This window comes from Salvelinus sp. IW2-2015, unplaced genomic scaffold (assembly GCF_002910315.2).
Source record: "Salvelinus sp. IW2-2015 unplaced genomic scaffold, ASM291031v2 Un_scaffold1518, whole genome shotgun sequence".
NCBI classification, from domain to species: Eukaryota; Metazoa; Chordata; class Actinopteri; order Salmoniformes; family Salmonidae; genus Salvelinus; species Salvelinus sp. IW2-2015.
In genome coordinates this window covers 187,236-200,416 of record NW_019942959.1, presented here as the reverse complement: position 1 = coordinate 200,416, position 13,181 = coordinate 187,236, and the positions used below count along the sequence as shown (strand labels likewise).

Here is a 13,181-nt window from a genome sequence, read left to right as displayed (position 1 = left end):
TTCTCTGACACCGCTGTATAGAGGGTCCTCATGGCAGGGAGCTGTGGCCCCAGTGAAAGTTACTGGGCTGTACGGCCACTACCCTCTGTACTGCCTTGCTTTTGATCGGACAGGCCGAGCAGTTGCCATTCCACCAGGCGGTGATGGCAACCAGTCCAAGTTGCTCTCAATGGTCGCAGCTCTAGAACTTTTTTGAGATTGAGGACCCGTACAAACATTCTGCTGCCTGAGGTGGGGGAAAAGGTTTTGTTGTGCGACCTCTTCGATGACTGTCTCTTGGGCTGTGTTGGACCATATAGTTTTGTTGGTGATGTGGAACACCAAGGAACTTCTGAAGCTTCTCGACCTGCCTTATACTACAGCCCGTGAGGAGAATGGGGCGTGCTCGTTTCTTCCTTTTTCCTGAGTCCCATCACTCCTTGTCCTGATTCACGTTGAGGGAGAGGTTATTTACTTGCAACACGTGGTCAGGTCTTGCTGAACCTCCTCCCTATCGGATGTCTCATCGTTGTCGGTGATCAGGCCTACCACTGTCTGTGTCGTCTGCCAAACTTAGCGATGTGTGTGGAGTCGTTGCCTGGCCGTGCAGTCGTGGTGACAGGAATTACTGGAGGGGACATAACACGCACCCCAGAAGGCTCCCTGTTGAGGATCAGTGTGGCAGATGTGTCTAATTGCCTACCCTTACCACCTGCGGGGGCGGGCCCGTCAAGGAAGTCCAGGATCAGTGGGAAGTCGACACTGATGGATTGTTTAGCTGACTTTATGGTGACAACCGTCTAGTGTTGTCGGGTCCTTAGCTTATGTAGCTGTTGTTGTCTGGTCTGTCTGTCTGTCTGTCTGTCTGTCTGTCTGTCTGTCTGTCTGTCTGTCTGTCTGTGCTGTCTGTCTGTTCTTGTCTGTCTGTCTGTCTGTCTTCTGTCTGTCTGTCTGTCTGTCTGTCTGTCTCTCTCTCTCTCTCTCTCTCTCTCTCTCTCTCTCTCCAATTCAATTCAATTCAAGGGGCGTTATTGGCATGGGAAAAACATGTGTTAACATTGCCAAAGCCAAGTGAGGTAGATTAATACACAAAAGTGAAATAAACAATACAAATTAACAGTAAACATTACACATACAGAAGTTTCAAAACAAGAAAGACATACAAATTCATTATTATATATATTACAGTGTTGTAACAATGTACAAATGGTTAAAGCCACACAAGTTAAAATAAATAAAGCATAAATATGGTGTATTTACAATGGTGTTTGTCTTCTTCACTGGTTGCCCTTTTCTTGTGCCGCAAACAGGTCACAAATCTTGCTGCTGTGATGGGCACACTGTGGAATTTCACCCAGTAGATATGGGAGTTTATCAAAATTGGATTTGTTTTCAAATTCTTTTGGATCTGTGTAATCTGATGGAAATATGTCTCTCTATATGGTCATACATTGGGCAGGAGGTTAGGAAGTGCAGCTCAGTTTCCACCTCATTTTGTAGGCAGTGAGCACATAGCCTGTTCTTCTCTTGAGAGCCAGTTCTGCCTACGGCGGCCTTTCTCAATAGCAAGGGCTATGCTCACTGAGTCTGTACATAGTCAAAGCTTTCCTTAAGTTTGGGTCAGTCACAGTGGTCAGTATTCTGCCACTGTTACTCTCTGTTCTAGGGCCAAATAGCATTCTAGTTTGCTCTGTTTTTTTGTTAATTCTTTCCAATGTTCAAGTAATTATCTTTTTGTTTTCCATGATTTGGTGTGGTCTAATTGTGCTGCTTGTCCTGGGCTCTGTGGGGTGTGTTTGTGTTTGTGAACAGAGCCCTGAGACCAGCTTGCTTAGGGGACTCTTCTCCAGGTTCATCTCTCTGTAGGTGATGGCTTTGTTATGGAAGGTTGGGAATCGCTTCCTTTTTTAGTGTTGTAGAATTTAACGGCTCTTTTCTGGATTTTTGATAATTAGTGGGTATCGCCTAATTTCTGCTCTGCATGCATTATTTGGTGTCTACTTGTACACGGAAGGATTATTTTTGCAGAAATTCTGCATGCAGAGTCTCAAATTTGGTGTTTGTCCCATTTGTGAAATCTTGGTTGGTGACGCGGACCCCAGACCTCACAACCATAAGGGCAATGGCTCTATGACTGATTCAAGTATTTTTAGCCAGATCCTAATTGTATGTTGAAATTTATGTTCCTTTGATGGCATAGAATGCCCTGTCTTGCCTGTCTCTCAGATCGTTCAAACAGCTCTGTGAAGCTACCTGTGGTGCTGATGTTTAGGCGAGAGTATGTATAGTTTTTTGTGTGCTCTAGGGCAACGGTGTCTTAGATGGAATTTGTCTCCTGGCGACTGGACCTTTTTTGGAACCACCATTATTTGGTCTTACTGAGATTTACTGTCAGGGCCCAGGTCTGACAGAATCTGTGCAGAAGATCTAGTGCTGTTTGTAGCCCTCCTTGGTTGGTGACAGAAGCACCAGATCATCAGCAAACAGTAGACATTTGACTTCGGATTCTAGTAGGGTGAGACCGGGTGCTGCAGACTGTCTAATGCTCGCGCCAATTCATTGACATATATGTTGAAGAGGGTGGGGCTTAAGCTGCTCCCTGTCCTCACCCCACGACCCTGTGAGAAGAAAGTGTGTGTCTTTTGCCAATTTTAACCGCACACTTGTTTTGTGTACATGATTTTTATAATGTCGTATGTTTTACCCCCAACACACTTTCCATCAATTTGTATAGCAGACCCTCATGCCAAAGTTGAGTCGAAGGCTTTTTTGAAAATCAACAAACGCATGAGAAGACTTTGCCTTTGTTTTGGTTTGTTTGGTTGTCAATTAGGGTGTGTAGGGTGAATACATGGTCTGTTGTACCGCGAATTTGCGTAAAAAAGCCAATTTGACATTTGCTCAGTACATTGTTTTCATTGAGGAAATGTACGAGTCTGCTGTTAATGATAATGCAGAGGATTTTCCCAAGGTTACTGTTGACGGCATATTCCCACGGTAGTTATTGGGGTCAAATTTGTCTCCACTTTTGTGGATTGGGGTGATCAGTCCCTTGTTCCAAATATTTGGGAAGATGCCAGAGCTAAGGACGATGTTAAAGAGTTTTAATATAGCCAATTGGAATTTGTGTCTGTAATTTGATCATTTCATTAAGATACCATCAACACCCCACAGCCTTTTTGGGTTGGAGGGTTTTATTTTGTCCTGTAACTCATTCAAGGTAATGGAGAATCCAGTGGGTTCTGTAGTCTTTAATAGTTGATTCTAGGATTTGTATTTGATCATGTATATGTTTTGCTCTTTATTCTTTTTATAGAGCCAAAAAGATTGGAGAAGTTGTTTTACCCATACATCTCCCATTTGGATAGATAATTCTTCGTGTGTTTTTGTTAGTGTTTTCCAATTTTCCAGAATTGGTTAGAGTCTATGGATTCTTCAATTACATTGAGCTGATTTCTGACTGCTGTTCCTTCTTTTTTCCGTAGTGTATTTCTGTATTGTTTAGTGATTTCACCATAGTGAAGCGTAGACTACTCAGGTTTTCCGGTCTCTATGTGTTTGGTTGACAGGTTTCTCAATTTATTTCTTAAATTTTGCATTCTTTATCAAACCATTTGTTCATTGTTGCTTCATTTTCTTCGTTTTCTATTGAGATTTTTAGATTTGATAGGGAAGCTGAGAGGTCAAAAAATACTGTTAAAGATTTTCTCACTGCTAAGTTACACCTTCACTAATTGCACGTGGAACGTTTTACCCAGGAAGTTGTCTAAAAGGATTGAATTTGCTGTTGCCTAATTGTTTTTGGTAGGTTTCCAAACTGCATTCCTTCCATCTATAGCATTCTTAATGTACTCAGTTCCTTTGGCTTGATGCCTCATGATTGAGTATTGCTCTGTTCAAGTAGACTGTGATTTTGCTGTGTCTGATAGGGGGTCAGTGGGCTGACTGTGAACGCTTCTGAGAGACTCTGGGTGAGTCAGTGATAAAGTTAGTTCTACAGTGCACTGCCAGAGATGAGGCTATAGGGTTACCTACCATAGAGTCCCCTCGAAGCCTACCATTGACTATGTACATACCAGCGTGCGACAGAGCTGCAGGACGTTGTGACCCGTTTTTGTTGTTATGTTGTCATAGTTGTGCCTAGGTGGCATATGGCGGAGGGAATGCTGTCACCTCCAGGTAGGGTTTGTCCCCTTTGTGCTGAGGTGTTCAGGTTCCTGTCCAATTCTGGCATTTAGGTCGCCACAGACTAATACATGTCCCTGGGCCTGAAATGATTGATTTTCCCCTCCAGGATGGAGAAGCTTCTTCATTAAAGATGGGATTCTAGTTGGGGGATATAGGTAGCACAACAGGGACATTTTTCTCTGTGTTAAGATAATTTCTTTTGAATTTCTAGCCCAAATGTAAAAATGTTTCCCTTTTTGATTAATTTAATGGAGTGAGTTAGGTCTGCTCTATACCAAATTAGCATTCCCCCTGAGTCCCTTCCCTGTTTCACACCTGGTAGTTTTGGGTGGATGGGACTACCAAGCTCTCTGCTAACCTAGAGGGGGCAACCAGTGGGTCCGTCTCTCTATACCATGTTTCTGCAGGATACAATGTGCTGCATTACCGATTTCTTGGTGAAGTCCGGGTTCCTGCTCTTTAGCCAAAGGCAGATGACCTCAGACCTTGGATATTCCAGGATGATATAGTGAAAGCTTTTTGTTTCCATAAAGTGTTCCAATGTTGTTGGTCGGGGTTTGGCCTTCAGCCATATCAATCTCTCTCTCTCTCTCTCTCTCTCTCTCTCTCTCTCCTCTCTCTCTCTCTCTCTCTCTCTCTTCTCTCTCTCTCTCTCTCTCTCTCTCTCTCTCTCTCTCTCTCTCTCTCTCTCTCTCTCTCTCTCTCTCTCCTCTCTCTTCTCTCTCTCTCTCTCTCTCTTCTCTCTCTCTCTCTCTCTCTCTCTCTCTCCTCTCTCTCTCTCTCTCTCTCTCTCTAGCGTCTCCTTCGTTTTTGAATCAATTAATTTGTTCAAAACTGTTCAACTATTGTCAGTCTCTCTCTTTGAGTCAACTACTCACCACATTATATGCAGCAGCCTCTTACAGTGCAGGGTTGAGGTAAACCGCGGTGGTAAATCAGTGACTAAGTTCAGGGCAGGGTAGTGGGTCAGATTTGCCAAATGAGGCGTCGAGGGAGAGCATTGTAAGGGATCTAAGAGGTTTTTTCGCCTCTAGTTGCACAGTGACAATGCTGGGTAGAAATGAGTTTAAAAACGGATTTCGGTTTCCCTGCATTAAAAATCACCTGGCCCACTGTGAGCTAGGAATAGGCTTCTGGTCTATAGTAGGTGTTACTATTAGAGAATAAGGCCCTGGTCTATAGTAGTGTACTATATAGGGAATAGGGCTCGGTCTATAGTAGTGTACTATATAGGGAATAGGGCTCTGGTCTATAGTAGGTGCACTATATAGGAATAGGGCTCTGGTCTATAGTAGTGTACTATAATAGGGAATAGGCTCGTTCTATTAGTGGTGTACTATTAATAGGAATAGGGCTTCTGTCGTTAGTGTGTTACATATAGGGGAATAGGGCTCTGGTCTAAAGTAGGTGCACTACTATGGGAATAGGGCTCTGGTCTATAGTAAGTGTACTATAATAGGAATAGGCTCTGGTCTATAGTGTGTACTATATAGGGAATAGGCTCTGGTCTATAGTGGTGTACTATAATAGCGAATAGGCTCTGGTTCTATAAGTAGTGTACTATAATAGGAATAGGCCTGGTCTATAGTGGTGTACTATATAGGAATAGGGCTCTGGTCTATAGTGGGTACTATAATAGGGAAGTAGGGCTTCTGGTCTATAGTAGCTTACTACTATAGGGATAGGCGTCTTGGTCTAATAGTGCTGTACTATAAAGGAAATAGGGCTCTCGTCTATAGTGTGTACTATATAGGAATAGGCTCTGGTCTGAAAGTAGTCTATATCATAGGAATAGGGCCTCTGGTCTATAAGTAGTGTATCTATATATAGGATAGGGCTCTGGTCTATTAGTGAGACTATATAGGGAATAGGGCTCTGGTCGATAGTAGTGTACTATAATAGGAATAGGGCTCTGGTCTATAGTGGTGTACTATATAGGAATAGGCCCTGTCTATAAGTAGGTGTACTATAATAGGGAATAGGCTCTGGTCTATAGTAGTGTACTATATAGGGAATTAGGGCTCTGGTTATAGGGGTTGTTACACAGTATTACACTGTATTACACAGTATTACACAGTATTACACAGTATTACACAGTATTACACAGTATTACACTGTATTACACAGTATTACACATGTTACACATGTTACATGATGAATGGAATCAGTGGGGCTCAGCTTGAGTTGTCTGTTCAAAAAGTTACCTGTACCTCAGTCAGGAGGTAGTGAAGTGCAACGACTGATGTTATAAAACAGTCTTTTCCACAGTCAACACGTTCAGTCCAGATGAGTTATAAAGTGAATTCCCTGTGTAACCAAACACAAACAAAAAAATTAACCTTATAGGCTACCGTCTGACAAATCACTTTTTAAGTTATTTTTCCTGTCAGCTCTGAACAATGACAGTATCATTGCACAGCGTTAAGGAGAACATACCTTGTCTGGTTCCAGCATCAGTGTTAAAGGAAAATTCCACCCCAAACATATATTTTGGTTTCTGTTTTGTGAGACAATTGTTTACATTGTCCCAAAATGTTTTGCTTGTCAGCACTCAAGTTTTCAAAATACAGAAATCATCTCTGTATAATGCATTTAGCTGAAGAAGTGTAATATCCTGTTTCTCCGAGCCGAGCCCGAACAAGGTGAATATAAACTCAGCAAAAAAAGAAACGTCCCCTTTTCAGGACCCTGTCTTTCAAAGATAATTCGTAAATATCAAAATAACTTCACAGATCTTCATTGTAAAGGGTTTAAACACTGTTTCCCATGCTTGTTCAATGAACCATAAACAATTAATGAACATGCACCTGTGGAACGGTCGTTAAGACACGTACAGCTTACAGACGGTAGGCAATTAAGGTCACAGTTATGAAAACTTAGGACACTAAAGAGGCCTTTCTACTGACGCTGAAAAACACCAAAATAAAGATGCCCAGGGTCCCTGCTCATCTGCGTGAACGTGCCTTAGGCATGCTGCAAGGAGACATGAGGACTGCAGATGTGGCCAGGGCAATAAATTGCAATGTCCGTACTGTGAGACGCCTAAGACAGCGCTACAGGGAGACAGGACGGACAGCTGATTGTCCTCACAGTGGCAGACACAGTGGTACATCCGAACATCACACCTGTAGGACACGTACAGGCAACAACAACTGCCCGAGTTACACCAGGAACGCACAATCCCTCCATCAGTGCTCAGACTGTCCGCAATAGGCTGAGAGAGGCTGAAATGAGGGCTTGTAGGCCTGTTGTAAGGCAGGTCCTCACCAGACATCACCAGCAACAACGTCACCTTTGGGCACAAACCCACCATCGCTGGACCAGACAGGACTGGCAAAAAGTGCTCTTCACTGACGAGTTGCGGTTTTGTCTCACCAGGGGTGATGGTCAGATTGCAGGCAATCTCAGCGCTGTGCGTTACAGGGAAGACATCCTCCTCCCTCATGTGGTACTCTTCCTGCAGGCTCATCCTGACATGACCCTCCAGCATGACAATGCCACCAGCCATACTGCTCGTTCTGTGCGGGATTTCCTGCAAGACAGGAATGTCAGTGTTCTGCCATGGCCAGCAAAGAGCCTGAATCTCAATCCCATTGAGCACGTCTGGGACCTGTTGGATCGGAGGGTGAGGGCCATTCCCCCCCAGAAATGTCAGGGAACTTGCAGGTGCCTTGGTGGAAGAGTGGGGTAACATCTCACAGCAAGAACTGGCAAATCTGGTGCAGTCCATAAGGAGGAGATGCACTGCAGTATTTAATGCAGCTGGTGGCCACACCAGATACTGAATGTTACATTTGATTTTGACCCCCCCCTCCCTTTGTTCAGGGACACATTATTCAATTTCTGTTAGTCACATGTCTGTCGAAATTATTTAGTTTATGTCTCAGTTGTTGAATCTTGTTATGTTCATACAAATATTTACACACGTTAAGTTTGCTGGAAAATAAACGCAGTTGACAGTGAGAGGACGTTTTCTTTTAATGCTGAGTTTACCTCTAGCTGTTTTTCATCGGCAGAACAGAAAGGTCGGGAAGCTCAGGGTCTCTTAGTTACATTTACATTTACATTTAAGTCATTTAGCTGACGCTCTTATCCAGAGCGACTTACAATTTGGAAAGTTCATACATATTCATCCTGGTCCCCCCGTGGGGAATGAACCCACAACCCTGGCGTTGCAAGCGCCATGCTCTACCAACTGAGCCACACGGGACCAATTAACAACAATATTAAGGAAGTCTCGAGGTTCTGCTCGCCTGAGGTAGAATAACTCATGATAAGCTGTAGACCATACTATTTACCCAGAGAGTTTATCTAAACTACACCGAGGAAGTTTATCAATAGCCACCTGGATATTCTGCATTGACTCATCACATACGCTGCTGTTACTGTCTATTATCTATCCTTTACCCCTACCTACAGTATACTGCTGCTACTGTCTAGTATCTATCCTTTACCCCTACCTACAGTATACTGCTGTTACTGTCTATTATCTATCCTTTACCCCTACCTACAGTATACTGCTGTTACTGTCTATTATCTCTTTTCTCCCATTATGCAGGTGAATTAAAGCAAAGCAGTTGACTTTCTCCTATCATGCAGGTGACTTAAGCAAAGCAGTTGACTTTTCTCCTATCATGCAGGTGAATTAAAGCAAAGCAGTTGACTTTTCCCTCCATTATGCAGGTGAATTAAAGCAAAAGCAGGTGACGTTTCTCCCAGTATGCAGGTCAAATTAAAGCAAAAGCAGTTGACTGTTCCAATAATTATGAATTAAAGCAGTAAGAAGTCCACAAGAGAAAGATAGTCAGGAAAACGAATGAAAAGGTAGACGCAAGCGCTAACACACACGAACTCACACAACAGTACGTTGTAATATTGTTGTATGGTGTATTATACAACTTGCATTGTCATTTTGTATGTAAGTATGTAGTGGTGTAATAATGTTATATGATGTATTGTTTTCTTTTGTTTATATGTAATGTAATGTCTTAATGTGCTTGACCCCAGGAAGAGTAGCTACTCTGTTGGCAGGAACTAATGGGGATCCATAATAACCCAGGAAGAGTAGCTGCTGCCTAGGCAGGACTATATGAGGATCCATAATAAACCCCAGGAAGAGGCAGCTGCTGCTTGGCAGGAACTAATGGGATCCATAATAAACCCCAGGAAGAGTAGCTGCTGCCTTGGCAGGAACTAATGGGGATCCATAAGTAAACCCCAGGAAGAGTAGCTGCTCCTTGGAGGAACTAATGGGATCCTAATAAACCCCAGGAAGAGTAGCTGCTGCCTTGGCAGGAACTAATGGGGATCCATAATAAACCCCGGAAGAGTAGCTGCTGCCTTGCAAGGACTAATGGGGATCCATAATAAACCCAGGAAGAGTAGCCGCTGCTTGGCAGGAACTAATGGGATCATAATAAACCCCAGAAGAGTAGCGCTGCCATTGGCAGGAACTAATGGGGATCATAATAAAACCCAGGAAGAGTAGCTGCTGCTTGGCAGAACTATGGGATCCATAATAAACCCAGGAAGGTAGCTGCTGCCTCGACAGGAACTAATGGGGATCCTTAATAAATACAAATACACATTGAACCTTTTGAGACCAAGGCCTCTTTTTCTAGTGAGCCTAGAGGAGCCCAGCATGAAAACAGTTATAGAACATGTACAATGTTCAAAAACATACAACGTTAATAAACCATAACAATACTACAATCATTTAAGAAGCAATTACATTCCTCAACACGTCCTACAACTTGAACTGACCTGGAGGCACCAGAGCAGCAATGTGCAGAGAGCTCTGCAGATCATTCCATACACGGGGCACAAACAAAACAAAATATTGCGATTTTCTAATTCTGTAGAGATCAAGAGTTGACCTCTAGAGTTAACTCTGTGATGGGGTCTGGTGATCCTATGTCTGTAATTTAACTTGAAAAAAGGTACTGTATTAGAGGAGGCTTTATAAACACAAAGTGAGCAGTGCATGGGTCTACAGATAGAGGGCCAGCCTACTGCTGATGCAAAAGCGTGATGTTACTTGAACTGAAAGTGATGTAACTTTGATCATTCAAACACTTTAAGTGCCTGAGTGTGATATACACCTAGGAGGCTATTGATGGATTTGAGACAAGGTGCGAAAGTATTCACCCCCCTTGGCATTTTTCCTATTTTGTTGCCTTACAAACCTGGAACTAAATATATTTTGGGGGGGGTTTGTATCATTTGATTTTCACAACCTGCCTACCACTTTGAAGATGCAAAATATTATTATTGTGAAACAAACAAGAATAAGAACAAAAAAAATGAACAACTTGAGCGTGCATAATTATTCATCCCCACCCAAAGTCAATACTTGTGGAGCCACCTTTTACAGCAAATTACAGCTGCAAGTCTCTTGGGGTATGTCTCTATAAGCTTGGCACATCTAGCACTGGGATTTTTGCCCATTCTTCAAGGCAAAACGCTCCAGCTCCTTCAAGTTGGATGGGTTCTGCTGGTGTACAGCAATCTTTAAGTCATACCACAGATTCTCCAATTGATTGAGGTCTGGGGTTTGACTAGGCCATTCCAAGACATTTAAATGTCTTCCCTTAAACCACTCAGAGTCTTTAGCAGTATGCTTAGGGTCATTGTCTGCTGGAAGGTGAACCTCCGCCCAGTTTCAAATCTCTTGAAGACTGAAACAAGTTTCCCTCAAGAATCTCCGTATTTAGAGCCATCATTCCTTCACTTCTGACCAGTTTCTCAGCTGCCAATAAACATACCACAGCATGATGCTGCACCACATGCTTCACTGTGGGGATGTTGTTCTCGGGGTGATGAGAATGTTGGGTTTGCACCAGACATAGTGTTTTCTTGATGGCCAAAAAGCTACATTTTTGTCTCATGTAAGCAGAAAAACTTCTTCCAAATGTTTGGGGGATCTTCCACATGCCTTTTGGCGAACACCAAATGTATTTGCTTTTTTTTATTTAAGCAACAGCTTTTCTTCTGGCCACTCTTCCGTAAAGCCCAGCTCTGTGGAGTGTACGGCTTAAAGTGGTCCTATGGACAGATACTCCAATCTCCGCTGTGGAGCGATGCAGCTACTTCAGGGTTATCTTTGGTCTCTTTGTTTCCTCTCTTGATTAATGCCCTCCTTGCCCAACCTGATATGTACTTCTCCACAACTTTGTCCCTGAACTGTTTGGAGAGCTCCTTGGTCTTCATAGTGTCACTTGCTTGGTGGTGCCCCTTGCTTAGTGGTGTTGCAGACTCTGGGGCCTTTCAGAAGAGGTGTACATATTCTGGAGATATTGTGACATGACATGTGACATATTAGAGCACACAGGTCTATTTAATCTATATGTAACTTCTGAAGGTAATTGGTTGCACCAGATCTTATTTAGGGGCTTCAAAGGGGGTGCATGCATATGTGTGTGTGTGTGTGTGTGTGTTGTGTGTGTGTGTGTGTGTGTGTGTGTGTGTGTTGTGTGTGTGTGTGTGTGTGTGTGTGTGTGTGTGTGTGTGTGTGTGTGTGTGTGTGTGTGTGTGTGTGTTGTGTGTGTGTGTGTGTGTGTGTGTGTGTGTGTGTGTGTGTGTTGTGTGTGTGCGGACAATGATATGTGAGATACTGTTATGGAACTCATTCCCAGTAACTTTATCCTCAAAACTCCAAAGTTTCACATAAATAGATCATGTTAAGGCCACAGATACACCAACGCGCCGCATCAAAAAAATGTTAGGAAATCGTATCCTATTCATCACCATATTGTTATAAATCAATACACTTAAGACTTAGAAGCTAACCAGGGAAGTGCTCTGTGTATAAAAAACCCACAATGAGTTTGTTTTATTTGCAAAGGTAATGAAGTTCTGAGAAGTGATGTCACTATGTCTCTTCCCTCTGGCAGCTTCCTGTTGTGGTTCAGGAAGAAATGTTTCATGTTGCAAACCAACACACAAGTACCCTAGGAGACACACACACCACACACACACACACACACACACACACACACACACACACACACACACAACACACACACACACACACACACACACCACACACACACACACACACACACACACACACACACAGGATAAGGTTGTCATCCCAAAAATTGGGAACCTCAGCTCGTGTCCTGGGGGTAGGCAATCAAAAACACGGTGTGTGTGTGTCAACTCAAATTGTATTTGTCCTGCTTGTAACAACAGGTATAGACTAACAGTGAAATGCTTATTTACCTACAAGAAAATTAAAATAACACGAGGAATAAATCACAAATGAGTAACGATAACTTGGCTATATACAAACGGGGTACCAGACTGAGTCAATGTGCAGGGGTACGAGGTAATAACTTGGCTATATACAGGAGTACAGTACTGAGTCAATGTACAGGGGTACGAGGTGATAACTTGGTTATATACACGGGGTACCAGTAATGCGTCATGGTGCAGGGGTACGAGGTAATAACATGGCTATATACCAGGGTACCAGTAGCAGTCAATGTGCGGGTACAGGTGATGGACTAGATATGTACTAGATATAGGCATAAAGTGACTACCAACAGGTAGATAATAAGATAGTACAGCAGTATACTGTAGTAGGGGTAAAGGATAGATAATAGACAGTAACAGCAGTATACTGTAGGTAGGGGTAAGGATAGATAATAGACAGTACAGCAGTATACTGTAGGTAGGGTAAAGGATAGATAATAGACAGTAACAGCAGAATACTGTAGGTAGGGGTAAGATAGATATAGAACAGTAACAGCAGTATACTGTAGGTAGGGGTAAAGGATAGTATAATAGACAGTAACAGAGTATACTGTAGGTAGGGGTAAAGGATAGATAATAGACAGTAACAGCAGTATACTGTAGGTAGGGGTAAAGATAGAAATAGACAGTAACAGCGTATACTGTAGGAAGGGGTAAGGATAGATAATAGACAGTAACAGCAGTAATACTGTAGGTAGGGGTAAAGAATAGATAATAGACAGTAAGATCAGTATACTGTAGGTAGGGGGTGAAGGATT

The 13,181-nt window shown here is 42.9% G+C and overlaps 1 protein-coding gene across 1 annotated transcript in view; it reads left to right on the top strand.

Moving 5' to 3' along the window:
• Positions 1-13,181, top strand: part of LOC112071097 (AT-rich interactive domain-containing protein 3A-like) — a 77,664-nt gene that overhangs the window by 6,573 nt on the left and 57,910 nt on the right. The gene's annotated exons all lie outside the window — the stretch shown is intronic.